At 33.8% G+C, this 11,571-nt stretch overlaps 1 pseudogene; it reads left to right on the forward strand.

The window, feature by feature from the left end:
• The first annotated feature begins 10,125 nt into the window (after nucleotides 1-10,125).
• LOC102139120 (large ribosomal subunit protein uL22 pseudogene) lies at nucleotides 10,126-10,754 on the forward strand (annotated as a pseudogene).
• Nucleotides 10,755-11,571: the final 817 nt, after the last annotated feature.

Consider the following 11,571-nt stretch of genomic DNA (forward strand, 5'->3'; position numbering starts at 1 on the left):
TCCTCTATTGTTTTTCTAGTAAATATTTAATTTATTCCTACTATAGTCTTTATTGTTTTCTTCCTTCTGTTTGCTTTGGGTTTAGTATTTGTTTATTTTTCACAGTGTTTGAATGAAAATTATATTTTATTATTTGATATCTGTCTTTATTGTTAGAGCAAGCTATAACTGTTTAAATGAATATGTCTGTTTTCCCTTAAGCACTACTTTAGCTGTATCCCATAAATTTTTAAAATTTTATTTAGTTTTACTTACTTTTATTGCTACTTATTAAATATACGTATTTCAGGGGTACATGTGATAATTTTATGTATTCAATAAACAAATTAAAGTAATCAGGATAATTTGGATATCCATCAAATCAAATATTTATTTTTTCTTTAAGTTAGTAACATTTGAATGATTCTCTTTTAGCTATTTTGAAATCTACAATCAATTAATTTTCACAATAGTCACTTTACCAATCTACCAAACATCAGGCCTTATTTCTTCCAGCTAACAACATATTTGTCCCCAGTAATTGACTTCTCTTCCCCTCCTCCACTTATACTTCCTGGTCTCTTATAAAATGTAGTCTCCTCTGGGCTGTCATGAGATTGACTTTTTAATGTTCCACATATGAAGGCCACTGAATATGAGATTTTTGTATTTCTGTACTTTGTTTCACTTAATGACCTCCAGTTTCATCCATGTTGTTTCAAATCACAGAACTGTATTTCCTTTTATAGCTGAATAATATTTCATTTTCTATATATGCTATATTTTCTATATTAATTTTTCCACTGATACACATGTAGGTTGATTCCATATTTTGGCTATTGTCAGTAGTGCTGCAGTAAATGTAGAAATGCAAATATATTTTTTATGTATTGATTCTCTTTCATTGGATCTATACTCAGAAGTAGAATTGCTGGAACATATGGTAGGTTTATTTTTACTTTTTTGAGACACCTGTATACTTTTTTCCATAGTGACTGTAATAATTTACATTCACACAAATAGTGTGGGAGAGTTCTCCTTTACCCACATACATGCCAGCAGCAGTTATTCCCTGTATTTTTGATAAAATGTATTCGAACTGGGGTGAGATGATACCTCACTGTGGTTTGATTTGCATTTTTCTGATGATTAGAGTTGTTGAACAGTTTTTCATATACCTGTCAGCCATATTTATGTATTCTTTTGAGAAATGTTTATTCAGATTTTTTGCCCATTTTAAAATTGGATTATTTGATTTTTTTCTGTTGAGTTATTTGAGCTCCTTATATATTCTGATTATTAATCCTTTGTCAGTTGGATAGTTTGCAAATATGTTTTTTTCTCATTCTTTGTGTTTTTTCTTCACTTTCTTGATTGTTTTATTTGCCTTGAAGAAGGTTTTTAGACTGATATAACCCCACTTATCTCTTTTTGCTTTGGCTACCTGTGCTTTTGAGGTCTTACACACAAAAATCTTTGGACAGAACAATGTTCTGCAACATTTTCCCCAAATTTTCTTCTAGTAGTTTCATAGTTTCAGTTATTAGATGTAGGTCTTTAATCCATTTTGATTTTTTGTATATAGTGATAAATACTCATCTAGTTTCATTCTTCTGCATATGTTTATCCACTTTTTCTAGAAGCATCTATCAAATACACTGTTCTTTCCCCTTGTATGTTCCTGGTGCCTTTGCCAAAATGAATTGGCTATAAATGTGTAGATTTATACCTGTGATTTTTATTCCGTTCCATTGGTCTACATGTCTGTTTTAATGTCAGTACCATGCTGACTTTAAAGCTTTCCATTACAATTTTGAACAAGAAAATAATGCCCACTTTTACTAATTTTATTCATCACAATACTGGAAGTCCTAGTCAGAGCAATTAGTCATGAGGAAGAAATAAAGGGCATTCAAATTGGAAAGGAAGATGTCAAAATACCCTTGTATGCACGTGATATAATCTTATATGTAGAAAATCCTGAACACTTCACCAAAAAACTGTTAACACTGGTAAACAAATTCAACAAAGTTACACAATACAAAATGAACATACCAAAACCAGTAGAATTTATATATGTCAGCAGCAAGCAATCTGAAAAATAAATTTAAAAATAATCACACTTGCAGTAGCTACAAAGAATATATAATACCTGGGGTCAGTTTAACTAAAGGTGTGAAAGACCTATGCAAGGAAATCAATATAACATTGATGAAATAAATCAAAAAGGATTTCACAAAAATAGAAGAATATCCTTCACTCATGGATTAGAAAAATTAATTTTATTAAAATGATAATTCTACACAAAGCAATTATAGACTTAATGCAATCCTTATCAAAATACCAATGACATCCTTCAAATAAATAGAAAAAAAATCTAAAGTGTATATGGAACCACAAAAGATCTGCATAGTCAAAGCAATCCTGAGCAAAAATCTGGAAGGCATCATACCACCTGACATGAAAATATAATACAAAGCTACAGTAATTGTATGTTTCTGTATGTTGTGTCTACCTTTTAAATTGTTTCAATGTATTTTAAAATTTTTCTCATTTTTTTGACCCATTGGTTATTCAGAAGCATGTTGCTTATTTTCAACATGTTTGTGATTTTCCAAGGTGTTTGAGGCTGCGGTAATATATGATTGCACCACTATACTAAAGCCCTGGTGACAGAGTGAGACCTTGTCTCTCACACACACACATACACACAAACACACCCAGCACCAAAACTTACCACAATTACCAGTGAATTTGAAATAGCCTGGAGCTCCTTCAATTTAGTAAAGAACATCTACAACAAAACAAACAACAAAAAAGCAAACAAAAATAAGTCTAGAATATCAAAAGATTTTTGTAGAAGGAAAGAAAAAGTTGATGGGCTCATATTACTTGATTTTAAGATTTACTGTAAAGCTACACTCTTCAAAGCAGCATGGTAGTAGATAAAGATAGACTAAAAGCTAAATTGAACAGAATGTTGTCCAAAATAGATCTATACAAATATGTTTATCTGAATTTAACAAGAGTACAAAACAAATTTTATAAAGAAGGATACATTTCTTGACAAACAGTTTTGGAACAACTGGACATTTATATGCAAAATATAAAAATTGATGAAAGCCTCACACCTTATCAAAAATTAACTAATAATAGCTCATAGATCTGCATATAAAACATAAGCCTACAAAACTGATACAAGAAAATATAGGAGCAAATATTTGTGACTCGAGGTTAAGAGTTCATAGGTAATAACAAAAATAGTGACTAAAGAAAAAACTGATAAATCTTCACATGACAAACATTAAAAATGTTTGCTCTATAAATACAACTGTGAGGCCGGGCGCGGTGGCTCAAGCCTGTAATCACAGCACTTTGGGAGGCCGAGGCAGGTGGATCACGAGGTCAGGAGATCGAGACTATCCTGGCTAACATGGTGAAACCCCGTCTCTACTAAAAATACAAAAAACTAGCCGGGCGTGGTGGCGGGCGCCTGTAGTCTCAGCTACTTGGGAGGCTGAGGCCGGAGAATGGCGTGAACCCGGGAGGCGGAGCTTGCAGTGAGCCGAGATCACGCCACTGCACTCCAGCCTGGGAGACACAGCGAGACTCCGTCTCAAAAAAAAAAAAAAAAAAAAAAAAAAAAAAAAAAAAACACTGTGAAGTGAATGAAAAGACAAACAATAGACTGGGAGAAAATATTTATAAGACACTCATCCAGTAAAGTTTTAATACCTAGAAGAATAAAGAACTCTGAGAATAACAAGATGCAAACAAACAAGACATAATCATAATATAGGTAAAAAGCTGAAGCAAACCTTCACATATTTGTACATCAAAGAAAAAAAAAGGTGATTTATATATACATATATTTAAATCAGGATATTATACCATGAGGTAGTTATTTTCATCTTCCTATTTGCAGAATGGGCAACTGAGGCCCAGAGGGGAAAGTCATTTCTTTGGAGACAGCAAGATTCAATTTCAACTCTCTCTGACTATACCAAGCTAGACTGGCTCATTCTTTATCAATCCCATCACCATGCCCTTGCTGTGAGGAGCTCATTAAAACTGAAGTTGACTTGGGTTAGATGTAAGTTGAAGTGAGGCCGGGTCTGGCCAAGTAAGAACAGACTTTAGGCCTCTCTGAGAGAACTTAGTTTCTGCCTGCCCCTTGATGGAGATCAGAGATGCCTCTGTAAATTGGATTTTGGTGATAGGTGTGAGGGAGACCTAAAATCAAAGCTGAGATGAGGGTGGGTTAAAGAAGTGGAATTCTGAGGTGGGTGAGAGGGTAATAGAGGGAGAAAGGGGGTAGGCCATTTTACAGGAGAAATGAGTGGCAGAGGTTTTAGGAGTCTAGATTGGGTGTCTGTGTTACAATGCACAAAAGGTAGAAAATTGGGGCGGTCATAGCCCATAAATTGAGGAGCAGATCTCTGTGTTCTAGTCTGTGATGATGAAGGGACTGGAAAAGGTTAAAATGCACGTCTAATCTTCAATAATTTGCTTATACAGTTCTGGCTCCAGTACCTAGCTCTCTAGATGGGAGAGTGCTTCAGAGTTAGATCAGGTTTTGGAGTATGGTGGAGTAGGGAGTGTAATGGATTATACAATGGCTATCATTGAAACAGGTAAATAAGAGGCAGGGGAATGCTTTGCATAAGGAGAATCAGTCATTCTATAGAGTAATGACAAGGAGAGATGAAGGGATTACAGCTATAAGTCAGAAATAGTGAAAATTTTAAATAAATTATAACAAAATAAAACAAGCACAGAAAAATGAAGCCCACTAATTACTGAAATTTAAGATGTTATCCCATCCTGTTGAATTTGTACCTTTAGCGGTAGTACAATTAGCATCCTTATATTACACAAAAATAGCAGTATATGTGAATATATTTATGTAAATTTATTGTTAATATTGAAACAAGGTATATACTTTATTGACATATGGTAATATCTGAAAATTTAGAAAAACTTTAGGTACCCTTCAGCTTTGCTTTTTAGCAAATGTTCTTATCCATTTTTATGTATCCCCGACTATATTTGAAATAGGTTCATGATTTGTATTTCTTTGCCTTATCTTTCTTGCTAAAAAGTAACTTACTTAGGTGACAGAGCATCACCCCTCTCTGATCCTCTTCAATGCCTCACATACACTGTGGACTGAATAAACATTTGTGAAATGTATGAATGACTGATGTATTGAATATGTGACCTCTCATTTCCTTTCATGTTGGAAGTACTCACCAACACATGGTATTTGATATATTGTTAAACATTTACTATTTCATTCTATAACATGTTTAGACACATGATCTGTAATTTCCAAAGACACTTGCAGAAGCTGCTGCTTTGGGGTGATATGGGGTGGGGGGTGGTATCTTATAGGAGCCAAGAAAGATTTTAGGTCAGCTGAGCTCTCATTGTACTGTTTGATATGGACATTCAAACTATTTTACACTTGTATTTTATGACTCAGCTACTATTATATTTTATTTGAAAATTATCTTCTACACTTTTATGTGATTTTACAGAAATTTGATGTTTTTTTACATACACACTCACCTTTGGTGAGGGAAGAGTTTGAACTCTCCTTGATTCTAATTGTACACCCTTTTAATCTCCCACCTTAATCAGTGATTGCCCTCATCTTTATCATGCTTATCTAGGCTCAAATTTTTTATGACTGTATTCCTGTTAAAGTAGCATTCTCAGTGATCATTTTAACTTCATTTATTTACCTCTAACCCATCATAAATTGCATGCCAGTAGCAATTATTATGGTAAAGTATTTGTAACATATCCTGCTCAATTTCAGGTGTAATATTTGTTTCCATATAATTGTTTCCAAGGGCCAATGAATCTAATTTAACCTACAAAACAAGTATCTTAAGAAATCTCCCTAATATTCCTTTATGACACCTGAAATAATTACTTTCCATTCACAACTTAAGATTAACACCTGTTGGTGTTTCTTGGGCTTATTCAAACTCCCTTTCTTAAAAAGCACAGTGATAGATAGATAGAGGAGGGAAATAAAGTTGTGAAGACCTTGTAGAGTTGTGCTAGCCACAGTACCACCTGGATCTACCTCAAAGAAATACTTTACTGTACATATACAAGGAGTGAAGTTAGCTATCAACTTCAGCTTTCATCTCTGCTTTACAAACAAGTTTGTGTCCTTCCCAGACAGTCTCAGGCAATGACTGAGCATGACAGAAGTACCTAATTTGGAATTATCTAACAAATTATTTTGCTCTGAGTTTGCCTATTGGATTGATGAAGATGCCAACTCTGTATGATGATAGGATGATCCTCCTGTCCAAACATATTCCTTCCCCTTTTTATTTCACAGGTGTCAGATGAGACTAAAGACTCCCTCCTCATTTTGTCTTTCATAAGCAGTGTGCCAAATAAAACTCTCACATTACTGGCTTCATGTCAACATCTACTTTCTTGAGGTTCCAATTGACACAGGATGCAAATAAAGATTTGATTATAAAAACAACGTGTGCTAAAGAAAGGAGAGTAAGAAAAGATTTTAGTCAAATCCAAGAGCCACACTGTTAAGTAATTGTCTTTTGAGGAAAATCATTTTGACTTGGGGACAATGAGAGATAATCTAAGATTCCAACAAAAAATGAGCCTCTGTTTATAGGGCCTGTAGTTGTTTATCAAGTTTAATGTGAATGTGGGAGTTATTAGTATTATCTGTAACAGTAACAATTATTACTAAGAGAATGACTTATTAAAAAAATAAAAAGAACAATAAAATGTCACAAATCTGATTATTTGTTTTTCTTTATCATTGATATAAGGAGTACTGGCAGTGAAAAGTTTCCAAGGCAAGTAAAAGTCCATACCTGGCTTAGGAAAATTTAAGAAGCCAGGAATATAATTATAGTAGAGAAAATTTCAAAGTATGAGTCAGAAATCTTGTGTTACTACCTCCATATGGCATCTTGAACAAGTTAGCCTCTGTCAGCTTTGTTTCCTCATCTGCAAAATTATGCAACAATCTTGTATATATTAGGATAACATAAAATCAAATATATACACATATGTATAAATGTTTATATCATGGAATTGCTGTGATGATCAAATGAAATCATGAATATGAACATATTCTGCAAACCCTAAAGCAGTGATAGTATTATCTGACTGCTGCATGGGTTTTCCTTTTTGGTCATGATTATGTTCTATAAATCTGCCTTGTTCTTATAAATCTCTTAGCTATTTTCTTCTTATCTGAGTAGTAGTTTTAATTTATAGACTTTGTAAATTAAAACAAAGTATGGCATTGAAGACAATCACTGCTTTGGAAATATTAAGCAGTTGAAAATATCAGAGTTTTAAATGACTATTGGTGATATGTTAGTACATAGGCAGCTATTTACATACGTGCTTTGAAGGACACTAAAGAGCTTGCCCTTATGCTAACTATTTTCCACACTAGTTTGTTTCCTTTAAAATATTTTCATGTTTTAAACATTTAACCTTTATAAAATTGTAATTGTTCAATTACAATTATTTTACTTCCATCTATCACAGGACTATATAGTACTCAAATAAGTTTATCAAATTAGTAGAGATTGGTTCAGAAAGAAAGAGGACATAGAGCAGATGAAATTTGATTGAAGTGGGGCAATTGAAACAGTGAAATGTCCAGAATGCAAATTGTTTAGTAAGAAGAGAAAGCTTAGGTGACTGGGCCATGAGAAGTCTTGGACAGCTGGAAAGCAGAATGAAGGTTTTAAGTTCTTGGTGGGTGGGTTGATGGGGATTGAGAAAAGGCATAAAGGAGCACTGGAGGAAGGGTTGTAAGCCACTGAAAACAAAAGTTTTCTATTCACAAATTTGCTCATGCTAAACCTGCTTCAGAAATCCCTGAAAGTAGACATTTGCATCAATAAAGCTTTTATTAGGCAGAAAGGTTATATTTTGTGTTCAATCTATTGAGAAAATCCAACAAGTTCTCTACCTACAAAGGTTCTTTAAATGTAGTGCTTTCCTGCTACCCTAATCTGATCATGCAACATTAGCTGGAAATTGCAAGGAGAAAAAGCTAATAAAACTACTCTTGTAAACCCAACAATACAGGATCCACTTAAGGTAGTGCTGATCTCATAACCTACAAATTTCCATTTCATTAGTCTACTAGGTAAAACAGTGCTAAAGTGCCCTTTCAGTGACACTGGAGCTGTGAGAGGTTTTCTGACTTGATTGCAGTCCTTTCTGTTAATTATTAGTAAAGAGATCTCCTCACAAAGGCTGCTGTCTAGCTTTCCAGGCTGAGGGGCTTAGGCAGTTTGGATCCAAGAGCTCTTACTCATTGGAATCACTTAATTCAAATATCTTCTTTCAAGGTTTCAAATTCTGTTGTTGGTAGGTAGGAAGAGTCTCTGAGATCAATGTGGAAAAACTATCATTAACACAAGGGCATAGGATTTTTTGAGTTAAAGCTTGGTGATTCCATCTGGCTCACATCTGAGTGGGTATGTTTTTTAATCCTCCCTGTATCTTTCAACATCAGCTCAGTAATATATTTTCATTTATAATGATGTATTTCATTTATCACACATTTGTCCTTATTTTACTTTACTGTTAGAATGATAGCTAAAGTAAAACTTTATACAATTTATTTTTATTCAACACAATTTAGAAGATGTAATGCACCTAGCTGAAAAATATGAATTTTTCCAACATATTTTCAGTTTGAGTGTGAGAAACTATCTTCCATGGGTCCATTCCCCTGCCGCCCCAGATATTATTCTTTTAATTCATATAAATTGCCACTAAGTGAACAGCGATATCTGGAGCTGTGGCTCAAACACTGAATAGCTATGTTTTCCATAGTTTTATTTTATTTGAAAACCTTAACGATTATGTCATTGCCAGTGGACAGTTTTCAAAACAAAATACACATATTTAGAGACCTAAATATGTATTTGCTGTTGGCAAATAATTTAATTTTACAAGGTGATTTTAGCTTCTTTATATGATGAGATGGAGGTTTACTATAAAGCAATAGATGTCCTCTACATCTTAAAATTTTCATTTTTACCCAGGAGTTTTGTTACTTCCTTTTTCAGCAAGGTAAACTTGTTCCTATTGGTCTTCTATTTTGCTTTATAGAGTAATTCCTTTTTCTTAGGTAAAAGTGACTTTTGAGAAAGGCACTCATGCCTCACTCTAAAGGGCTTCCTGTTGTCAGGAGACCTGCCAAAAGTGAAAAAAACAAAAAACAAACAAACAAAAAAAACCACATCGTTCAATTATTTTAGGCCCCATTGGAACTGGTGGAAAATTGATTTGCTTGATGCTAGAGTTAGATTTTTAGAAAACAATTTTTAAGAATTAAAAAAAAAACCAGGGTATACCCAATGTATCTTCTCGGAGAAACGGTAAGGTATAATTTATTTTTGGGCTTTGTACACACTCTTTAGTGAAATATCTCTTCATGACTCTTGCTCATTTTGTAATTGGATTGTTTGTTTTAAATTGTTGAGTTTTGAGGCTTTTTAAATACTCTAGATAATCATTCTTTGTTGGATATGTGATTTCCAAATATTTTCTCCCAGTCTGTATCTTGTCTTTTCATCCTCTTCATAAAGTCTTTTATAGAACAAGTGTTTTTAATTTGTACAGGATAAAATATAACTTTTATTAATAGGATTTTACTTTTGGTATTAAGTCAAAGAACTATTCTCCTAAGCATTAAAAATTTCAGTTTACCTCATTTTTTTCAAAATAAGTTTTATAGTATTATATTCATGTGTGATCTATTTTTAGTTCTTTTTGGTTAAAAATGTGAGACTTAGGTCAAAGTTTATGACTTTTTGTTTGTTTGTTTGTTTTGCCTATGGATGGCCAATTGCTTCAGTCCCATTTGTTGAAAAGTCTACTGTTTCTCCATTGTGTTGATTCTAAACCATTGTCGCAAATCAGTTCAGAATATTTCTACTAATCTATTTCTGGATTTTTTACTCTGTTCCATTGATATCTCTGTTTCATTTATTTTTATGACTATATCTCCACCAATATCGCACTATCTTAATTAGCTTGACTATATAGAAGGACTTGCTGTCTAGTGGAGTGATTCTTCTGACTATATTGTTCTTTTTAAAAAATGTTTTTGGCGCTCTTTCCCTAAGCGGCCTGAGGTAATCTGTGAAAATGGTTCACTATTCACTTGACCCAGAGAACCCCACGAAATCATGCAAATCAAGAGGTTCCAATCTTCGTGTTCACTTTAAGAACACTTGTGAAACTGCCCAGGCCATCAAGGGTATGCATATTCGAAAAGCCACGAAGTATCTGAAATATGTCACTTTACAGAAACAGTGCGTACCATTCCGACATTACAATGGTGGAGTTGGCAGGTGTGCCCAGGCCAAGCAGTGGGGCTGGACACAAGGTCGGTGGCCCAAAAAGAGTGCTGAATTTTTGCTGCACATGCTTAAAAATGCAGAGAGTAATGCTGAACTTAAGGGTTTAGATGTAGATTATCTGGTCATCGAGCATATCCAAGTGAACAAAGCACCTAAGATACGCCGGGACCTACAGAGCTCATGGTCGGATTAACCCATACATGAGCTCTCCCTGCCACATTGAGATGATCCTTACTGAAAAGGAACAGATTGTTCCTAAACCAGAAGAGGAGGGTGCCCAGAAGAAAAAGATATCCCAGAAGAAACTGAAGAAACAAAAACTTATGGCACAGGAGTAAATTCAGCATTAAAATAAATGTAATTAAAAGGGAAAAAAAATGTTTTTGGCTATTCTAGTGCCTAAAACTTTTCTTATAAATGTTAGAAGTTTGTCTATGTCTACAAAAGTCTTTGCTAGTTTTGATGAGAATTTAATTAATCCTGTGAATCAATTTGAGAAGAATCGGCATGATATATTATATGAATGGTACTCTATTGTGTATTAGTACCACACTTTCTTTACCCATTCATTTGTTGATGGACACTTAGGTTGCTCCTGAATCTTGGCTGTTGTGAAGAGCAGTGCAACAAACATGAGAGTGCAGACATCTCTTTGATATACTGATTTCCTTTCTTTTGGGTATATACCCAGCAGTGAGATTACTGAATCATATAGTAACTCAATTTTTAGTTTTTTGAGGAACCTCCCAATTATTCTCCATAGAGGTTGTACTAATTCACATTTGCATCAACAGTGTATGAGGGTTCCCTTTTCTCCATATCCTTGCCAGCATTTCTTATTGCCTGTCTTTTGGATATAAGCCATTTTAAACGAGATGATATCGCACTGTAGTTTTGATTTGCATTTATCTGATGGTCAGCGACTTTAATCACCTTTTCATGTGCCTGTTTGTCTTCTTTTGAGAAATACTTATTCAGATATTTTGTTCATTTTTAATTACATTATTAGATTTATTTCCATAGATTTGTTTGAGCTTCTTATATACTCTGGTCATTAGTCCTTTGTCAGATAGGTAATTTGCAATTTTTTTTTTCCAATTCTGTTGGTTTTTTCTTCATTTTGTTGATTGCTTCATTTGCTGTGCAGAAGCTTTCTAACTTCATGTGATTCTAGTTATCTATTTTTTTTTTGATT

Source organism: Macaca fascicularis, chromosome X (genome assembly GCF_037993035.2).
Source record: "Macaca fascicularis isolate 582-1 chromosome X, T2T-MFA8v1.1".
NCBI lineage: Eukaryota > Metazoa > Chordata > Mammalia > Primates > Cercopithecidae > Macaca > Macaca fascicularis.